This window comes from Sminthopsis crassicaudata, chromosome 1, assembly GCF_048593235.1.
Source record: "Sminthopsis crassicaudata isolate SCR6 chromosome 1, ASM4859323v1, whole genome shotgun sequence".
Classification (NCBI taxonomy): Eukaryota; Metazoa; Chordata; class Mammalia; order Dasyuromorphia; family Dasyuridae; genus Sminthopsis; species Sminthopsis crassicaudata.
The window spans coordinates 660642642-660663858 of NC_133617.1; the positions used below are offsets into that span (position 1 = coordinate 660642642).

Below are 21217 nucleotides of genomic sequence, written 5' to 3' on the forward strand. Positions count from 1 at the left end.
GTACTCTGCCACCCTTCATATTCATGAGTATGATTACTTGTAATCCTATTTTTAAAAAATTTTTATCCTTTTCTCTGTGTGTCTGTGTCCATCTCTCTGTCCTTCACTCTTTCAGAAGTATTTTGCTTCTTTCTGTGGTTTCCCCCAATCTGTCCCCATCCCTTTATCTTATTTCCCTTTCTTTCTACTTCACTGTAGGATAAAAGAGATTTCTATACCTAACTGAGTTTACATGTGATTACCTCTTTGAACCAATTCTGATGATAGTAAGGTTCAAATATTTCTTGCTATTCCCTCCTCCTGTATACATTCCCATCTATTTTAAAAGTTCTTTCTTATTTGTGAAATATTTTACCTCATTCTATTTCTCACTTCCACTTTCTACCACTGAATTTTTTTCATCCCTTAATTTAATTTTTTTGTATATCATCCCAGAATAGTCAATTCACACCCATATGTGTTTCTTCTAACTGCCCGAATAATGATAAAGTTCTTAGGAGTTATAAGTATCATCTTCCCATGTAATTTATTTAATGCCTATTATTTCTCTATTTCCCATTTACCCTTTTATTCTTCTCTTAAGTCTTATATCTGAAAATCAGATTTTCTATTCAGCTCTGGTCTTTTCTTCAGAAATGCTTGAAAATCCTCTAATTTTTTTTAGCTCTTCCAGGAATTCTTTTTGGGCCCAAGACCAATTCACATTTTTTCTTTGAGACTTTGAACATAGCACTTTTGACTTTGTAGTCTTCTGAGTTTGTGTTTTGATCTTCCCTGTTATCACAATAACTTTCTATGGTCAGGTTCTTTTTTGTTGTTTGCTCCTTCCTCCCCCTCAAAAATTTTTTCCTGACTTGTAGCTTTTTGTTAAAGCTGGGTGCTGTTGTAGGGATAGAGGTGGCAATTTCCCAAGCCTCAGTTTTTTCTGCTGTTGTCAACTAGTTCTGGGGGGTTGTAAGTTTTCAGTTCTTTTAAGATGGTATGATTTAAGGAGGTATGGTTACTGCTCTCTTAACTATTCTCTGGTCTGTGAGCACCCATTAGCATGATTTTCTACCTTGGAATTGTTATCAGAGTTTCTATTCCCATATGGCCACATGCTGTAGAATGCTAGTGCTCTTCTTCACCCTAGCTAGGACTGTGACCTGGAGCTGCATATGCACAATGTAACAGAGTCCTGAACCCAGTGTCAGCAAAGGGTTTCCTGTGACCTCCTTCTGACCACTTGCCTAATCCCCTTACCATGTATGGTCTGGTAGCTCCAAAAGCAACTGCTGCCAATTCAATTGTCACTGAGGTTTGCTGCTGGCTTTAGAGGTAGAAGCTTGCACTATATTGCACTCCAAACCTTTCTTGCCAATCTTCTAAGTTGTCTTAAGACTGGGAAATTGTTTCATCCCATCCTTTTGTTGATTCTGCTACTCTAGAACTCATTTTGAGGTGTTATTTTAAAAGTTTTTTTGGAGGAGTATTTGAGAGATTTCAGTTGAATCACTGCCTTTACTTTGCTGTCTTGATTTCTTCCTACTCTCAAATTCTGTGATTCAGTGGATGGTTGGCGGGGGGTGTCATCAATGAGTTCAGTTTTGTCTAGGAACAGATTGATAGCATGGATTATTATCTGTACTATGACAGATAATAACATCTTCTGTGTTATGGGTCAATTGTCATAAACCCAGGACTATAAAATAAGATCTTCTAACTCTAAATCTGCGCTCAAATGAAGAGAAAATTATTGAGAGTGTGAGAGAGGGCAGATAGATTAACAAGTAGATAGGCAACATAGCAGGATATTTGAGAAGCAAAGAAATGAAAGGAGCCTAGAGAAGATGGGAAAATGCTGTTTTAATTATTTATTTTCATTAGTATTTTATTTTTTCAAATACATGTGAAAGATAATTTTCAGCATTCATTTTTTGTAAAACTTTGTGTCTAAATTTTTCTCTCTCCTTCTATTCATATTTACTATCCAGTCAAAATATTGGAAGTTAGAGATAATATTTCTTTTGGCTCATCTTTGCCCATTTTCATATTTTCCTTATAGAAAGAATTGAATAGCCTCTCAGCTTTCTTTTCAATATTGGAAAAAAAATCAGTATTGTATAGAAATAATTTGTTCTTTAAAGGTTTAGTGGAATTTAGTAGCAAGCATTTTTAGTAGGAATGGATGTTGTATTTTATCAAATGCTTTTTCTGCATCTACTGAGATGATTATATGGTTTTTATTAATTTGATTATTAATGTAGTCAATTATACTAATAGTTTTGCTAATATTAAACCAGCATTGCATTCCTGGTATAAATCCCACTTGGTCATAGTGTATTATTCTGGGAATGATTTTCTGAAGTCTTTTTGCTAATATCTTATTTAAGATTTTAGCATCAATATTCATTAAGGAGATTGGTCTATAGTTTTCTTTCTCAGTTTTCGATCTACTTGGTTTAGGTATCAGTATCATGTCTGTATCATAAAAGGAATTTGGTAGGACTCCTTCAATTCCTATTTTTTTCAAATAGTTTATATAGCATGGGAGTTAGCTGTTCTCTAAATGTTTGGTAGAATTCACATGTAAATCCATCTGGTCCTGGGGATTTTTTCTTAGGGAGTTGTTTAATAGCTTGTTCTATTTCTTTTTCTGAAATGGGACTATTTAGACTATTTACTTCTTCCTCTGTTAATCTGGGCAAGCTATATTTTTGAAGGTATTCTTCCATTTCATTTAAGTTATCGAATTGATTGGCATAAAGTTGAGCAAAGTAGCTCCTAACTATTGTTCTAATTTCCTCTTCTGAGTTCTCCCTTTTCATTTTCAAGACTAACAATTTGCTTTTTCTCTTTCCTTTTTTAAATCAGGTTTACTAAGGGTTTGTCTATTTTGTTGGTTTTTTCATAGAACCAACTCTTATTAATTAATTCAATAGTTTTTTTTTTTTACTTTTAATTTTATTAATCTAACCTTTTATTTTTTGAATTTCAAGTTTTGTGTTTGTCTGGGGGTTTTTAATTTGTTCCTTTTCTAGCAATTTTAGTTAAGCCCAATTCGTTGGCCCTCTCTTTCTCTATTTTATGCAAGTAGGCCTGTAGAGCTATAAAACTTCCCCTTATTACTGCTTTGGCTGTATCTCACATATTTTGGTATGATGTCTCATTATTGTCATTTTCTTGGGTGAAGTTATTGATTATGTCTATGATTTGCTGTTTTACCCAATCATTCTTTAGTATAAGATTATTTAGTTTCCAATTATTTTTTGGTCTATTTTCCCCTGGCTTTTTATTAAATGTAATTTTGATTGCATTGTGGTCTGAAAAGGATGCATTTACTATTTCTGCCTTACTGCATTTGATTTTGAGGTTTTTATGCCCTAGTATATGATCAATTTTTGTATAGGTTCCATGAACTGCTGAGAAGAAAGTATACTCCTTTCTGTCTCCATTTAGCTTTCACCAAAGATCTATCATATCAAATTTTTCTAGTATTGTATTTACCTCTTTGACTTCTTTCTTATTTATTTTGTGGTTTGATTTATCTAATTCTGAGAGTGCAAGGTTGAGATCTCCCACTATTATAGTTTTGCTGTCTATTTCTTCTTGCAGCTCTCTTAATTTCTCTTTTAAGGATTTAGATGCTGCACCACTTGGTGTGTATATGTTTAATATTGATACGGCTTCATTATTGATGCTACCCTTTAGCAGGATATAATGCCCTTCCTTATCTCTTTTAATTAGATCAATTTTTGTTTTTGCTTGATCTGAGATGAGGATGGCTACCCCTGCTTTTTTAGCTTCGCCTGAAGCATAGTAGATTCTGCTCCACCCTTTTACTTTTAGTTTGAATGTATCATCCTGTTTCAGGTGTGTTTCCTGTAAACAACATATGGTAGGATTCTGACTTTTAATCCAGTCTTCTAACTGCTTCCTCTTTATGAGGGAGTTTACCCCATTCACATTTATGTTAGAATGACTAATTCTATATTGCTTGCCATCCTATTAACCCCTGCTTATGCTTTTCTCCTTTCCTTCCCTCTTACCCCCCTCTCCAGTATTAAACTTGTGAGCACCACTTATTTTTCACAGCCCTCCTTTTTTAGTATCCCTCCTGCACCCTAAAGTTCCTCCCCTTATTTTACCCCTTTTCCTCACCATTTCTCTATTCCCTTCCCCTTAGCTTACTTCTTCCCTCCCACTTTTCAATGAAGTGGAAGAAGTTTCACCATAAATCAAATATGTCTATTGATAAACACTATGTTCATCTCCCTCCTTTCTTTCTCTCAGATATAATAGGTTACCTTTGCCTCTTCATGAGATGTAGTACCACCACTTTACACTTTTCTATGATATAATTTCTTTTCCACCTCTAGTTTCTAGCACAAATTATACATATGTTCTTTACATATTTTTATTGCAGAAGTATAGTTCTCAAGATTTCTTTTTACCTTTTTAGAAATCTCTTGAGTTCTGTATTTGAAGATCATACATTTTATGTAGGTGTGGTTTTTTCATCAAGAATAGATGGAATTCATTTATTTAGTTAAATGTCCATCTTCTTCCCTGGAAAACGATGCTCATTTTTGCTGGGTAAGTTATTCTTGGCTGCATACCAAGTTCCTTAGCCTTTTGGAATATCATGTTCCAGGCCCTTCGTTCTTTTAATGTGGATGCTGCTAGATCCTGGGTTATCCTTATTGTGGCTCCTCCATATCTGAATTGCTTTTTTCTAGCAGCTTCCATTACTTTTTCCTTTGTCTGATGGTTCTTGAACTTGGCCACTATATTTCTTGGCGTTTTGATTTTAGGGTGAATTTTTTCAATGTCTATTTTACCCTCTATTTCCAAAATGTCTGGGCAGTTCTCTTTGATAATTTCCTTGAACATAGCATCCAAGCTCTTTTTTTCCTTACATTTTTCAGGGAGTCTGATTATTCTCAAATAGTCTCTCCTGGATCTGTTTTCCAGGTCTGTTGTCTTTCTAATAAGGTACTTGACATTCTTTTCAATTGTTTCATTTCTCTGGTTTTGCTTGACTACTTCTTGGTTTCTCTTTGAGTCATTCATTTCTACTTGTTCCAGTCTAATTTTCAATGATGTATTTTCTTCACTCACTTATATCTTTTTGTTATTGTCCAATTGTGTTTTTAAGTGAGTTTTTTTCTTCTATGGAATTTTTGTCCATTTCATCAATTTTATTTTTTAGACAGCTGTTTTCTTTTTCCAGCTCACTAATTTTATTTCTCAATGATTTGATCTCTTTATCCACTCTAGATGACTTCTCCAGGCTCTCTTGCCAAGCTTCCCTTTCCTTTTCCCATTTCTCTTCTAGCTCTCTTGTGAGAGCCTTTTTGATTTCCTCTATGAGATTCTTTTGTATTGAGGAGCAGCTCATATCGCCCTTAGGGGATTCCTCTGGAGACAATCTGTTTTTAGTCTCCTCAGTATTTGAAGACTGCTCTCTCTCCATACAGAAACTGTCAATGGTTAGAGCCCTTTTGAATTTTTTGTTCATTTTGTCAGAGCAGAATCAAAGAAAACAAATTGACAAGAGAAACAATTGGTCAGTTTTTGGGGGGATGGGCCTGTATGGTGTTAATGGGCTTCCTCCACAGACTGGGGGGGAGGGTAGTGGTGATCCACTAACAGGACAGCAATGGCTGCGCTGCGTGTGCACTCTTGAGTTGCAGGCCCAATTCGTTGATCTTCTTTTTCTCTATTTTATTCAAGTAAGCCTCTAAAGATATAAAATTTCCCTTTATTACCGCTATAGCTGCATCCCACAAATTTTGGTGTGATGTCTCATCATTGTCATTCTCTTAGGTGAAATTATTAATTGTTTCTATAATTTACTGTTTCACCCAGTCATTCTTTAAGATGAGATTATTTAGTTTCCAATTACTTTTTGGTCTATTTACCCCTGACTTCTTGTTGAATGTAGTTTTATTGCAACATGATCTGAGAAGAAAGCATTTACTATGTCTGCCTTCTTTCATTTAATTTTGAGATCTTTATGTCCCAATATATGGTCAATTTTTGTATAGGTTCCATGATCTGCTGAGAAGAAAGTATACTCCTTTCTATTACCATTCAGTTTTCTCCAAAGATCTATCATACCTAATTTTTCTAATTTTCTATTTACCTCTTTAATTTCTTTCTTATTTGTTTTGTGGCTTGATTTATCTAATTCTGAGAGTGTAAGTTTGAGATCTCCCACTATTATAGTTTTGCTGTCTATTTCTTCTTGCAACTCTCTCAATTTCTCTTTTAGAAAGTTAGATGCTAGACCACTTGGTGTATATATGTTTAGTATTGATATGGCTTCATTGTCTATGCTACCTTTTAGCAGGATATAGTTTCCTTCCTTATCTCTTTTAATTAGATCAATTTCTGCTTTTGCTTGATCTGAGATAAGGATGGCTACCCTTGCTTTTTTGACTTACCTGAAGCATAATAAATTTTGCTCCAGCCTTTTACCTTTACTTTTTATGTGTTTCCTTGCTTTAAATGTGTTGTGGGTAAACAACATATTGTAGGGTTCTGACTTTTGATCCAGTCTACTATCCGCCTCCACTTAATGGGAGAGTTCATCCCATTCACATTTACAGTTAAAATTACTAATTCTGTATTTCCTGCCTTCTTATTATCCCCTAATTATGCTTTTTCCCCCTTGTCCCCCCTTAATCCCTTCCCCAGTATTGAATTTATGGACCCCACTTGTGATGCGCAGCCCTCCCTTTTTAGTATCCCTCCCCCCTCCTTTTAAGTGCTTTCCTCTTTCTTGAACACTTCCCTTATTCCTCTTTTCCTTTTCCCTTTTCCTCTCCTCCCTTTTTAGTGAGGTGAGAGAGAATTCTCTGAAAAACAGATATGTCAATTATTTACTCTTTGAGCCTACTCTGATGAGAGTAAGATTCACACAATGTTCCTCCCCATCTCTAAATTCCCTCAGATGTGGTAAATTTTCTTTGCTTCTTCCTGGGATGTAGTTTCCCTCTTTTTTATCTTTCCTTTCCCATTTTCTGATACTATCCCCTTTCCCTTACTACTTCCCTTTTTTATGTTATATCAGTAAAATCAAATTATACATGTGGACTTTCTGTATATCCACAAGAGAAATACAGTTCTCAAGAGTTATTTTTACCTTTTTCTGCGTCTCTTGAGTCTTGTGGATGTAAATCAAATTTTTTGTTTAAGTCTGGTTTTTTTCTTAGAAAAAATGGAATTTCTCTGTTTCATTAAATGTCCATCTTCTTCCATGAAGAAAATGCTAAACTTAGCTGGGTAGTTTATTCTTGGCCACATTCCAAGTTCTTTTGCCTTTTGGAATATCAGATTCCAGGCCCTTTGATCCATTAATGTGGAGGCAGCTAGATCTTGAGTGATCCTTATTGTGGCACCTTGATATTTGAATTGTTTTTTCTTAGCTGCTTGCAATAATTTTTCCTTAGTCTGGTAGTTCTGCAGCTTAGCCACAATGTTCTGTGGAGTTTATTTATTTTTTTTTTTTAAGGTCTTTTTCAGAAGGTGTTCAATGAATTCTTTCAATGCTTATTTTCCCTTCTATTTCTATAATCTTTGGACAGTTCTCTTTGATGATTTCCTGTAAAATAGAATCTAGGCTCGTTTTTTCATTATTTTCGGGAAGTCCAATGATCCTCAGATTATCTCTCCTAGATCTATTTTCCAGGTCTATAGATTTTCCCAGTAGATATTTGACATTATTCTCCAGCTTTTCATTTTTTTTTTTTTTTTTTTTTTTGTTTTGTTTGACTGATTCTTGGTTTCTCAATGAATCATTCATTTCTATTCAGTCCTGATTTTTTTACCCCCCCTGAGGCTGGGATTAAGTGACTTGCCCAGGGTCACACAGCTAGGAAGTATTAAGTGTCTGAGACCAGATTTGAACTTGGTTCCTCCTGAATTCAGGGCTGGTGCTCTATCTACTGTGCCACCCAAGTGCCCCAAGTCCTGATTTATTATGAGTTATTTTCTTCATTCACATTTTTAAATTCTTTTTGTATATGTCCAATTGAGTTTTTAAATGAATTATTTTGTTCTGTGGAATTTTTTTCCATTTCACTATTTTTTTTTAAGTGAGTTATTTTCTTTTTCCAATGGACATATCCTACTTTCTTGGGAATTTTTTATCTTTTCCAATTCAGAAATTGTTAGGTTCTTACTAAGTGCTAATGAGATAATGAGATATTAGGTTCTTACTAAGTGCTAAGTCAGTATTTGATAATTCTCTAGTTCCGGCCTTTACTGGGAGTACTTTATATTCTGTCTCTCCAAACTTTCTTTCCCCTATTTTTAAAGTAGATATACATTTATATAGTACAATATGTGAATATTACTTTGTATTCTATCCCCTCCCACCCTTAACTGCTAGAAACATATCTGTGTAGCATGTATTCTTGTCATTTGAAGTAGGTGATTTTAATAGTACTTTTTCAATAGTCAAGAAGTTTTCCATCTGGCTCATGAAGTTTGTGTAGCTTTTTCCTTGTTTGGGGATATTTAGGTTGTTTCCAGTACTATTCCAAATAGTAATTCTTTAAACATCTTTATTAAATTATTTTGATTTAAGGTTTTTTCCTTTGAGCATATTTCCCAAAATGTAATAATTGGGTCAATGGTTAAGAGTAATTTCATTCATATATTAAGTATTGCCAGATTGTTTTCCAGTAAGCTTAATATATCCTGTGATTCAATAAGTATACCTGCTTTATAGTTTCATCAAATTAAAAAAAAAAACAAAAAAACTTAAGTGTGTAAAGTGTGTAAAGTCCCTGTTCAGGCGCCAAATTGCAATGATCCGGTCTAGCTCCTCTGAGGGGCTCAGAAGAAGTCCTTGTCAGGATAAGGAAAAGTCCTTGCCCCATGTTGGCGCCAATTTGTAACGTGCTGTTGTCTCCAGAAGCTGCCGATCACTCTCTGGGAGGAGATCTGCTGTGCCAACTCAAATCTCTCAGACAGATTCTCCTTTCTGTAGAGAACCATTGTCTCCAGACAGTTGCCGTTAACTCTGGTCCAGAGTAGTGACTTCCCTCTTTTATCCTCCCAGAGAATGGGCATGGGATAATGCAAGGGCTTCTGGGAAAAATTACTTCAACCAATGAACTTGCTCCTCCTAAGCATGCAAGCTCTTCCCCAGGAATTCACAAGTAAAAACTCTCAATAAAGGCTGGAACTAGAGAATTGTCAAGTACCGACTTAGCACTTAATAAAAACCTAATATCTCATTATCTCATTAGCACATAGTAAGAACCTAACAAGAAACCCTACTTTCCTGTGATTTTTTAACCTTTTCTAATTCATAAATTTTGTTTCCCTGCATTTCCTGTGAATTCTTTATTTTTTCCAACTCAAATTTCACAATGTTGTTACTCTCTATCATAGCTTCTGTTTCCTTTCCCTATTTTTCTTCTAACTCTCTTAACTTTTTAATAGTCTCTTCTAGGTGAGAGTTATGTGATGGGGGACAGGTATCATTCCCCTTTAGGGTGTTATCTGGAGACTGTCTGCTGTTAGCCTCCTTGGGGTTGGATACCCGCTCTTTCTCTGTATAGAAGGTGTCAATCGTTCTCTTCAGTTTCTAACTCATAGTTAAAACTCTGAAGCGTCTGCCCTTGTGTAGGAAATTTACCAGCTTCCTCCCAGACCAGGGATAGGATACAGCAATTCTGTGGCTGGGCTCAGAGCGAGCTCTGGGAGAGAGTTCCCCTCCCCGCCGGAAATGACTTAGAGGTGGTTAGCACGACTGCAGGGAGGAGTATCCAGTGAGGAACCTCCGCTGTGTGGCCTAGCGACTGCCCTGAGACTAGAGGCTGAACAGTAAAAGCATCACAACCCCACCACAGCCCCTCGTGGGGTCGTGGATATTAGCAGCTGAACTGCGAAAAGCCCCTGTGCTCAAACCGGAAGTCTCTTCTGGGGAAGCGCAGTTGCTGCTGGGGGAGTTCCACTGCCTCAGGCTGAGCCCCACACTATGTGGATTAGAGGCTGTCCCGGGCTGTGTTCCGTGCTGTTCAGGTTCTTAACTGCCCAAGGAAAAGCCCTGGACAGCAGAATGCGGCTGCACAGCCGTGCCTGATTGATGTTGGGTCACTTCCGAATCGGGATAGTTATAAGATCTGGCTTTTTTTTTTTTTAAGTGGCTTTGATTTCTCTTATGATCTGCTGTTTTACAAGCAGAGTAGAGCTATCAGCCTGTGCCAGATTCCTCTATCTCAGTAGCTTCTCTGATCCCAGAGTTCTCTCCAGTCCAATCGGTACAGTATGCTAGCTCCTAGTCCAACCCTGTCTGTGCTGGTCTTTATTTCCTCCCCTCAGAACCAACTTTTTCTGATGAAATTTCAGATTCTCTTCTGCTGGTAAGTTGTACTTCTAATCCTTGTGGTTTTTATTAGTACAGAGTTATTTTTGAGGCTGATTTAACTAATTGGTATTGAGGGTAGAAGGAAGCTTAGAAATTTGCATGTGTCTTCTCTGCCATCTTGGCTCCACCCCCTAACTATTTTTCCACATGCCCTCTAGCATTTATCATTTTATTTTTTTGTCATGTTAGCCTGTCTGAAAGGTGTAAGGTAGATTTTTTGTTGTTTTTCCTTAAATTTTTGAAGAGGATTAGTGATTCACTGTCTTGGTTTGCCTGTGAATTGTATTTAAGTGAAGCTGAGTGGCACAGTTATTATCCTCACTTTTTCTTCCAGAGTCATTGAAATTCAGTGGCAAGAAAAAGTCAAAATGACTGGTGTTAGTCTGGAATTCAGTGGATGACCTTGGCATCTTCATTGTTTAACCAAGCTCTGAGTGGTCCATAATGCCTGTTTCAGTTGCCTTCATGGCAACTGGAACAAATTATTCTCACCCAGTCATTCTGTTGAGTAGACACCCCTTACCTTAACTTACTGATGGGCTTGAGGCCTGTTATTATTTATTCTTAACCTGGCTTAGATTGTCAGCCAAGACTGTTTTATTGGGATGTGATTGTGACACATGAAAAAGCTTTTTGGAGCCAAGCATGAGAGGTGAGCACCTAACAAAGGTGGATAAGCAACTCTCAAAATGACTCGGCAAGATTCTGCCTCAGAGTTGTATGAATTTCCATTTCTCTAATCAGTAGTAGCTTAGAACATTTTTTCATGTGACTTCTATCCTTTTACTACTTATCAACTGGGGAAGGTTTCCTATTTTACACATTTGGCTCAATTTTTCATATTTTTTCAGAAATGAGACCTTTATCAGAGAAACGTGATATAAAATTACAGCCCGTTTTTGTTCTTGTTTTTGACTATATTAGTTTTATTTATGCAAAAGTCTTTTGATTATCTCCTTTACTTCCTGTGGTCATCTTTTCCTCATTTGGTCATAAATTCTTCTCTTAGATTTGACAGGTACATTTTTTCCACTCACCTAATGTGCTTTTGATGTTATCTTTGTCTAAATCATGTGCCTATTTTAACCTTATCTTCTTCTATATTGTGAAATGTTCATCTATGATTTGGTTTCTGCCAAACTGCTTTCTGATTTTCCAGCAATTTTTATCTAATACTGATTTCTTACCCCCAAAACTTGGATCTTTAGATTTATCAAATATTAAATCATTATGATCATTTATTACGGAGTATTGTGTCTCTAATCCATTCCACTGATCCATACCACTATTTCTTAGTATCAGTTATTTTGATGATTACTGCTTTGTAATATAATTTGAAATCTGGTACTGCTGGACTGCCTTTCTTCACATTTTTTTCCCCACTGATTCCCTTGATAGTCTTGATCTTTTGTTTGCCAGATGAATTTAGTTATGTTTTCTAGTTCTATAAGATAATTCTTTTATAGTTTGGTTGATATAGTACAGGATATGTAAACTAATTTAGCTAGAATTGTTTTTTTTTTATTTTATTTTATTGGCTTAGCCTCTCCATAGTTCTTATTTTTCTAGTTTTTTAGATCTCCATGTGTATGAAAAATAATTTTTTTGTCTTCATATAGTTCCTGTATTTTTCTTAGTGAGTAGATTCATTAATATTTTATAATGTCTGCAGTTACTTTAACTGGAATTTCTCTTGCTATGCTTTCCTGCTGGGTTATATTGGAAATACGAAGAAATGTTGATGATTAATATGTGTTCATTTTAAGCCCATCATGGAAACTTTAATTTGAATCAAGTTTCATATTTATGAGTTGTGTGTCTCTGGCAAGTCAACTAACTTCTTTCAGTCCTAGTTCCTTTCCTTCTTTGTAAAGTGGGAAGAGATAGCTTGGTAGTACAGTATATATAGAGTGCTAGGTTTTAAATCAGTAAGCCTCCTCTTCTTCCTGAATTATAAAATCTGGCCTCAACATTTACTGGCTACAAGACTGTGGACATGTCACTTAACCCTGTTTGCCTTAGTTCCTCATTTGTAAAATAAAATGGAGAAGGAATGGCAAAGTAATCCTTGCCAAAAAAAAAAAAAACCTCCAACTAGGGTAACAAAAAAGTCAGACATGACTGAAATGACTGAACATTAATAAAATGGAGGCAATAATAACCCAAATAATTATAATATAAAAATAATCCTCACAGGACTGCTGTGAAGATTAAATTCTATATGGATAGCACTTTTAAGAACTGTAAAGTGTAGTACAAGTTTCTCATCATCTTTATCCTCATTATATGCTTTGTTTCATGAAATGTAATTTTTCTTCTCTTGGTATTTTTATTGGTTTTTTTTTTTCATTTGAAGGAAATAAGATGAGTTTGATTTCTTTGGAATCTCTTGCTTTGTCACTTGTTTAAAGAATTTTATTAAATAGTTGTGTATAATGTGTATAAATAGTATGTGTATAATGTGCATAATGGTTTGTAGAGGGCTGAAAAGATGAAAAGGTGTGCTTGAATCTAAGATAAGGAGCACTTAAGGTTAATTACCTATTCAATGTGAGATAATGATTCTATATGTATATATTTAGATGAGATAGTGATATGATAGCTCTCTTCAAGCATTGCTTGCTGAATGTGTGGTGGTGAAGTAATCATAGGCAGGGATTGAAGAGCTGAGGGACAGAGGTCAGAATTGCTCTGCTTCAGGATGTGGAGGAGAGAGGAATCAGGCTCCAGACTGTTAAGGAAATCACAGCTGATGCACATCTACTGACACCAGCCAGAGTTCTCTGAGCATTTATACACTGCTACTGTTGCCTCCACGACCCTCAGTCATCTCCGGATCAGACAGAGTAGACAGATACCACCATGCATTTAAGAAGCTTTATTACTCGGTTACATTGTTCTCTCTTTCCCTCTCTCCCCATCCTATACTTATACCCCTCACATCTGCCCGTGCTCATATGTCCCAGCAACAGGTTTCTGAGTGGCTTGTGTATCCAGGGGCCCAACTCCTGAGATGGTAGGGGCTATCTTGATCTGGTGCATGCTCAATGCCTCTGCGAATGTGTCAACAGGATGTACCCTGGACCTATAGTCAGCCAGGCAGAATACAAACCTGAGGGCCTCAGCATCCATTCCCAAGAATGTGCTAACTGGGATCCAACCAGCCATAGACCACAAGGGTCAGATTGCACAAGGCTTGTATTGGGCACATGATAGTATTTGCACAAATGGGACACTGTGTGCAAGGTACACAGTGAAAGATCACAGGATTAATACAGACTCTTGTTATTATGTTCCCTAACATCTTCCCCTTTTTGTTTTACATGAGGGGGTACCACTCGGCCACCAGCCCTGCAAGAGACTGTTGCAAGAGAAAGAGAAAGCATCACGGAATACAGGATAGAAGCAAAAGCAATATCACAAAAAAGGTGATTAACAGCAGAATGTGAGATAACCATTAGGGTATTGCAGCTGAATGTTGACATATCCAATCAGTAAGGTCATGAGAAGCTTCGCTAGGGAGGCTGAAATTCTTTGCTAATACATTAATGTCAGCAACAAGCTTTGCTAATTCTTGGATTTGCTTAGACACATTTTCAGCTAACAGAGTGCCTCTAAGGTGGTCTCTGACTTGTTCCCAAGTTTTCAGTGAGGTGGTGTTCCATTGCAAAGGAGTCACACAAACAGGTCGATAGTCAAGATGGTATGGAAGAGCCTGTAACAAGTTCCGCAATATCAACTCAAATCCTAACCACTCCATGGCCACCTCTAGGGCTTCTATTTGGGCTTGTAAGACATCATCTACACTTTGTTGTCTCTGCCAAGCTGCAGCTTCAGTCACTATGAATGTTTGCAATTTAGAAGCTAAATAACCTATTTAGTCTTGCAACTGTGTAATTTGGAATTCCAAAAAGGCTTCAATAGCCAAGTTGATAACTCTAAAAATAAATCCCACCCAATCTCTCCTTTGCTTTTTTATTGCCTGTCAGACCCATCACTACTATATGTCTGAAAGGGTATTGGGCCCACAGCAGAGCGGACTTCACTGGTATTAGTGAATAAGCAGGTTGTTTCATCAACATCAAATAAGAATGGTTACTGACCCTTTTGTTAAATTCTTTAGTGAGCATGCAATTCTCTGTCCTAAGTTCATATATGTCGCCTGTCCATGTGATGTTGACTATATTACACATCATAAACAAGTACCTTGATGGGGCTCTAACTGGTCCTGAAAAGTCCCCTCCCAGTTGTATAATTAAGCCCATTCCCTAACACAGCCTTATATGTATCAAATGAGTAGTCGACACAATCAAGGTCAACCTGTTCCCCACCTCCACCATCATCGCACAGACAAGTTTCAATGTGTGCCACTATGGAGAGTCCCAGCCCAATTTTCCATAAGTGTGTGTGTAAAATCCCGTATACTTCTGCAATGGGTGCAGGAGCTGGAGTTTGCACCAAGAAGATGAGGTTGGGGACTACCCCATCCCAAAAATGTCAAGGCAGTATCTAAGGGGTACTGAGTATGGTTCAAGCTCATAGGAATGCCAGTAGAGCAGGATATAAATGGTACCCATACATCAGGGACACCTTTGACACATGAGGGTAGTGGTGAGGTATGGTTGAAGAACTTATGTGTTTGGTTGTAGTGGGCAAACAAATGTGCATCATGCTGTATGGCATGGACAGACATGTTAAGGTCGGTATGGTGTCTGCCGAGTGTCTATGTGTGGTGAAAACCTCACGTGATGTTGTAAGGATAGAGAGGGACACAACCTGAGGTATCTACAGTTTGTCCTATAAAGAAGCAAATGGAGGGGGAATAGCTTACAAATGTGGTATTCTTCAAAGGGATTGGTGACATATCACCCTCCCTTGGACTGCTTGCCCTATCCCCAATTAATTTAGGCGTATTATCCAACATCAAAAAGTTTGGCGTTTGCTCAACCCATGCAACCACATGTAACAAAGAAGGGTCAGGTAAGACCTCCCCATGTCCAGTGTCCCCGGTTCCTTTTCTCTTCTGGTGTCAATGTTGACCAATCACACTCCATTGTGTTACACTGCACCATTGTTGTTGACAGGATGGTTGTGAAGGCAAGGAGAGCGAGTCCGTGACACAGCCATGTCAGTCTTCTCTTGCACTCTCTTTTCTGCCAACTGTGTGTCCTCATCTTCCTTTTCCACCTCCTTTTGCTTTTCTTTTTGTTCTTTTTTTTTTTATTATTAATTTTATAATTATAACATTTTTTGACAATACATATGCTTAGGTAATTTTTTTCAACATTATCCCTTGTACTCCCTTCTGTTCCAAATTTTTCCCCTCCTTCCCTCTATCCCCTCCCCTAGATGGCAGGCATTCCCATACATATTAAATATATTATAGTATATGCTAGGTACAATATATATGTAAAGAACCAAATTTTGTTGTTGTTGTTGTTGTTGTTGCAAAGGAAGAATTGTATTCGGAAGGTAAAAATAACCTGGGGAGAAAAACAAAAAATGCTAAACTTTACACTCATTTCCCAGTGCTCCTTTTATGGGTGTAGCTGATTCTATCCATCATTGATCAATTGGAATTGGATTAGCTCTTCTCTATGTTGAAGATATCCACTTCCATCAGAATACATCCTCATACAGTATCATTGTTGAAGTGTATAATGATCTAGTTCTGCACGTTTCACTCAGCATCAGTTCATGTAAGTATCTCCAAGCCTCTCTGTATTCCTCCTGTTGGTCATTTCTTACAGAACAATAATATTCCATAACATTCATATACCATAATTTACCCAACCATTCTCCAATTGATGGACATCCATTCATCTTCCAGCTTCTAGCCACTATGAAAAGGGCTGCCACAAACATTTTGGCACATGCATGTCCCTTTCCTTTCTTTAGTATTTCCTTGAGACATAAGCCCAGTAGTAGCACTGCTGGATCAAAGGGTATGCACATTTTGATAATGTTTTGGGCATAATTCCACATTGCTCTCCAGAATGGTTGGATTCTTTCACAACTCCACCAACAATGCATCAGTGTCCCAGTTTTCCCACAGCCCCTCCAACATTCATGCTTATTTGTTCCTGTCATCTTAGCCAATCTGACAGGTGTGTAGTGGTATCTCAGAGTTGTCTTAATTTGCATTTCTCTGATCAGTAGTGATTTGGAACACTCTTTCATATGAGTGGAAATAGTTTTAATTTCATCATCTGAAAATTGTCTGTTCATATCCTTTGACCATTTATCAATTGGAGAATGGCTTTATTTCTTATAAATTAAAGTCAATTCTCTGTATATTTTGGAGAGGAGGCCTTTATCAGAACCTTTAACTGTAAAATTTTTTTCCCAATTTGTTACTTCCCTTCTAATCTTGTTTGCATTAGTTTTGTTTGTACAAAAGCTTTTTAATTTGATGTAATCAAAATTTTCTATTTTGTGATCAATAATGATCTCTAGTTCTCCTTTGGTCACAAATTCTTTCCTCCTCCAGAAGTCTGAGAGGTAAACTATCCTATGTTCCTCTAATTTATTTATGATCTCGTTCTTTTTGCCTAAATCATGGACCCATTTTGATCTTATCTTGGTATATGGTGTTAAGTGGGGGCCCATGCCTAGTTTTTTCCATACTAATTTCCAGTTTTCCCAGCAGTTTTTGTCAAATAATGAATTTATCCCAAAAGTTGGGATCTTTGGGTTTGTCAAACACTAGATTGCTATAGTTATTCACTATATTGTCCTGTGAACCGAACCTATTCCACTGATCAACTAGTCTATTTCTTAACCAATACCAAATGTTTTTGGTGACTGCTGCTTTATAATATAGTTCTAGATCAGGTACAGCTAGGCCACCTTCATTTAAATTTTTTTTTCATTACTTCCTTTGCAATTATCAACCTTTTATTCTTCCATATGAATTTTGTTGTTATTTTTTCTAGGCCATTAAAATAGTTTTTTGGGAGTCTGATTGGTATAGCACTAAATAAATAGATTAATTTAGGGAGTATTATCATCTTGTTTATATTCGCTCGGCCTATCCAAGAGCATTTAATATCTTTCGGATTATTTAAATCTGACTTTATTTTTGTGGCAAGTGTTTCGTAATTTTACTCATATAATTCCTGACTTTCCTTTGGTAGATATAATCCCAAATATTTTATACTATAGACCATTATTTTTGAATGGAATTTCTCTTTGTATCTCTTACTGTTGGGTTGTGTTGGTAATGTATAAAAATGCTGAGGATTTATGTGGATTTATTTTGTATCCTGCAACTTTGCTAAAGTTCTGAATTATTTCTAATAGCTTTTTAGCAGAGTCTTTGGAGTTCTGTAAGTATACCATCATGTCATCTGCAAAGAGTGATAGTTTGATTTCCTCATTACCTACTCTAATTCCTTGAATCTCTTTCTCGGCTCTTATTGCCGAGGCTAGTGTTTCTAGTACAATATTGAATAGTAATGGTGATAGTAGGCAACGTTGTTTCACTCTTGATCTTACTGGGAAAGGTTCCAGTTAATCACCATTACATATGATGTTTACTGAAGGTTTTAAATATATGCTCTTTATTATTTTAAGGAATAGTCCATTTATTCCTATACTGTCAAGTGTTTTTAGTAGGAGTGGATGTTGGATTTTATCAAATGCTTTTTCTGCATCTATTGAGATGATCATATGGTTTTTGTTAATTTGGTTATTGATATAGTTGATTATGCTAATAGTTTTCGTAATATTAAACCAGCCCTGTATTCTTGGTATAAATCCTACTTGATCATAGTGTATTATCCTGGGGATGATTTTCTGAAGTCTTTTTTAATATCTTATTTAAGATTTTAGCATCAATATTCATTAAGGAGATTGGTCTATAGTTTTCTTTCTCAGTTTTCAATCTACCTGGTTCAGGTATCAGTACCATGTCTGTGTCATAAAAAGAATTTGGTAGGACTCCTTCAATTCCTATTTTTTTCAAATAGTTTATATAGCATTAGAGTTAGTTGTTCTTTAAATGTTTGGTAGAATTCACATGTAAATCCATCTGGTCCTGAAGATTTTTTCTTAGGGAGTTGTTTGATAGCTGGTTCTATTTCTTTTTCTGAAATGGGACTATTTAGACTACTTACTTCTTCCTCTGTTAATCTGGGCAAGCTATATTTTTGAAGGTATTCTTCAATTTCATTTAAGTTATCAAATTTATTGGCATAAAGTTGAGCAAAGTAGCTCCTAACTATTGTTCTAATTTCCTCTTCATTAGTGGTGAGTTCTCCCTTTTCATTTTCAAGACTAACAATTTGCTTTTCCTCTTTCCTTTTTAAAATCATATTTACTAAGGGTTTGTCTATTTGTTGGTTTTTTCATAGAACCAACTCTTATTAATTAATTCAATAGTTTTTTTTTACTTTTAATTTTATTAATCTAACCTTTTATTTTTTGAATTTCAAGTTTTGTGTTTGTCTGGGGGTTTTTAATTTGTTCCTTTTCTAGCATTTTTAGTTGTAAGCCCAATTCGTTGACCTTCTCTTTCTCTATTTTATGCAAGTACGCCTGTAGAGATATAAAACTTCCCCTTATTACTGCTTTGGTTGTATCCCACACATTTTGGTATGATGTCTCATTATTGTCATTTTCTTGGGTGAAGTTATTGATTATGTCTATGATTTGCTATTCCACCCAATCATTCTTTAATATAAGATTATTTAGTTTCCAATTATTTTTTAGTCTATTTTCCCCTGGTTTTTCATTGAATGTAATTTTCATTGCATTGTGGTCTGAAAAGGATGCATTTACTATTTCTGCCTTACTGCATTTGATTTTGAGGTTTTTATGTCGTAATATATGATCACTTTTTGTATAGGTTCCATGAACTGCTGAGAAGAAAGTATACTCCTTTCTGTCTCCATTTAGCTTTCGCCAAAGATCTATCATATCAAATTTTTCTATTATTGTATTTACCTCTTTGACTTCTTTCTTATTTATTTTGTGATTTGATTTATCTAATTCTGAGAGTGCAAGGTTGAGATCTCCCACTATTATAGTTTTGCTGTCTATTTCTTCTTGCAGCTTTCTTAATTTCTCTTTTAAGAATTTAGATGCTGCATCACTTGGTGAGTATATGTTTAATATTGATACAGCTTCATTATCTATGCTACCCTTTAACAAGATATAATGCCCTTCCTTATCTCTTTTAATTAGATCAATTTTTGTTTTTGCTTGATCTGAGATGAGAATGGCTATCCCTGCTTTTTTGGCTTCACCTGAAGCATAGTAGATTCTGCTCCACCCTTTTACTTTTAGTTTGAATTTATCATCCCGTTTGAGGTGTGTTTCCTGTAAACAACATATGGTAGGATTCTGACTTTTAATCCAGTCTGCTAACTGCTTCCTCTTTATAAGGGAGTTTACCCCATTCACATTTATGTTAGAATGACTAATTCTATATTGCTTGCCATCCTATTAACCCCTGCTTATGCTTTTCTCCTTTTCTTCCCTCTTACCCCCCTCTCCAGTATTAAACTTGTGAGCACCACTTATTTTTCACAGCCCTCCTTTTTTAGTATCCCTCCTGCACCCTAAAGTTCCTCCCCTTATTTTACCCCTTTTCCTCACCATTTCTCTATTCCCTTCCCCTTAGCTTACTTCTTCCCTCCCACTTTTCAATGAAGTGGAAGAAGTTTCACCATAAATCAAATATGTCTATTGATAAACACTATGTTCATCTCCCTCCTTTCTTTCTTTCTGATATAATAGGTTACCTTTGCCTCTTCATGAGATGTAGTACCACCACTCTTTTATAATATATGTAGTACCCTTTTTTATGATATGATTTCCTTTCCACCTCTAGTTTTTAGGACAAATTATACATGTGTTCTTTACATATCTTTATGGCAGAAATATAGTTCTCAAGATTTCTTTTTACCTTTTTTAGAAATCTCTTGAGTTCTGTATTTGAAGATCGAACATTTTTGTGAAGATCTGGTTTTAATCAAGAATAGATGGAATTCATTTATTTAGTTAAATGTCCATCTTCTTCCCTAGAAAACGATGCTCATTTTTGCTGGGTAAGTTATTCTTGGCTGCATACCAAGTTCCTTAACCTTTTGGAATATCATATTCCAGGCCCTATGTTCCTTTAATATGGATGCTGCTAGATCCTGGGTTATCCTTATTATGGCTCCTCCATATCTGAATTGCTTTTTTCTAGCAGCTTCTAATATTTTTTCCTTTGTCTGATGGTTCTTGAACTTGGCCACTATATTTCTTGGCGTTTTGATTTTATGGTCGCTTTCAGTAGTTGTTGGATGAATTTTTTCAATGTCTATTTTACCCTGTTTCCAAAACGCCTGGGCAGTTCTCTTTGATAATTTTGTGGAAAATAGTGTTCAGGCTCTTTTTTTCCTTACATTTTTCAGGGAGTCTGATTATTCTCAAATTGTCTCTCCTGGATCTGTTTTCCAGGTCTGTTGTCTTTCCAATGAGGTACTTGACATTCTTTTCAATTGTTTTGTTTTTCTGGTTTTGTTTGAGTACTTCTTGGTTTCTCCTTGAGTCATTCATTTCTACTTGTTCGAGACCAATTTTCTTTCCTTTTTTTTTTAATTTAATTTAATTTTATTTAGAATTTTTTTTCCACAGTATATATGCATGAATAATTTTTTTAAATAATATTATCCCTTGTATTCATTTTTCCAAATTATCCCCCTCCTCCCTCCACTCTCTCCCCCTGATGACAGGCAATCCCATACATTTTACATATGTTACAATATAACCCAGATACAGTATATGTGTGTAAATGCCATTTTCTTGTTGCACATTAAGTATTAGATTCAGAAGGTATAAGTAACCTGGGTAGATAAACAG

The 21217-nt window shown here is 36.0% G+C and overlaps 1 protein-coding gene across 3 annotated transcripts in view; it reads left to right on the top strand.

Annotated features, from left to right (window-relative positions):
* Positions 1 to 21217, top strand: part of LOC141551404 (acyl-coenzyme A amino acid N-acyltransferase 1-like) — a 117735-nt gene that overhangs the window by 11664 nt on the left and 84854 nt on the right. The window contains exon 3 of one of the 3 annotated variants that reach the window (XM_074283022.1): positions 13695 to 13794. The exons of the other annotated variants lie outside the window; for them this stretch is intronic. The gene's annotated coding sequence lies outside the window, so the exon portion shown is untranslated. The remainder of the gene's footprint in view (positions 1 to 13694; positions 13795 to 21217) is intronic. 3 annotated transcript variants of the gene reach the window in all.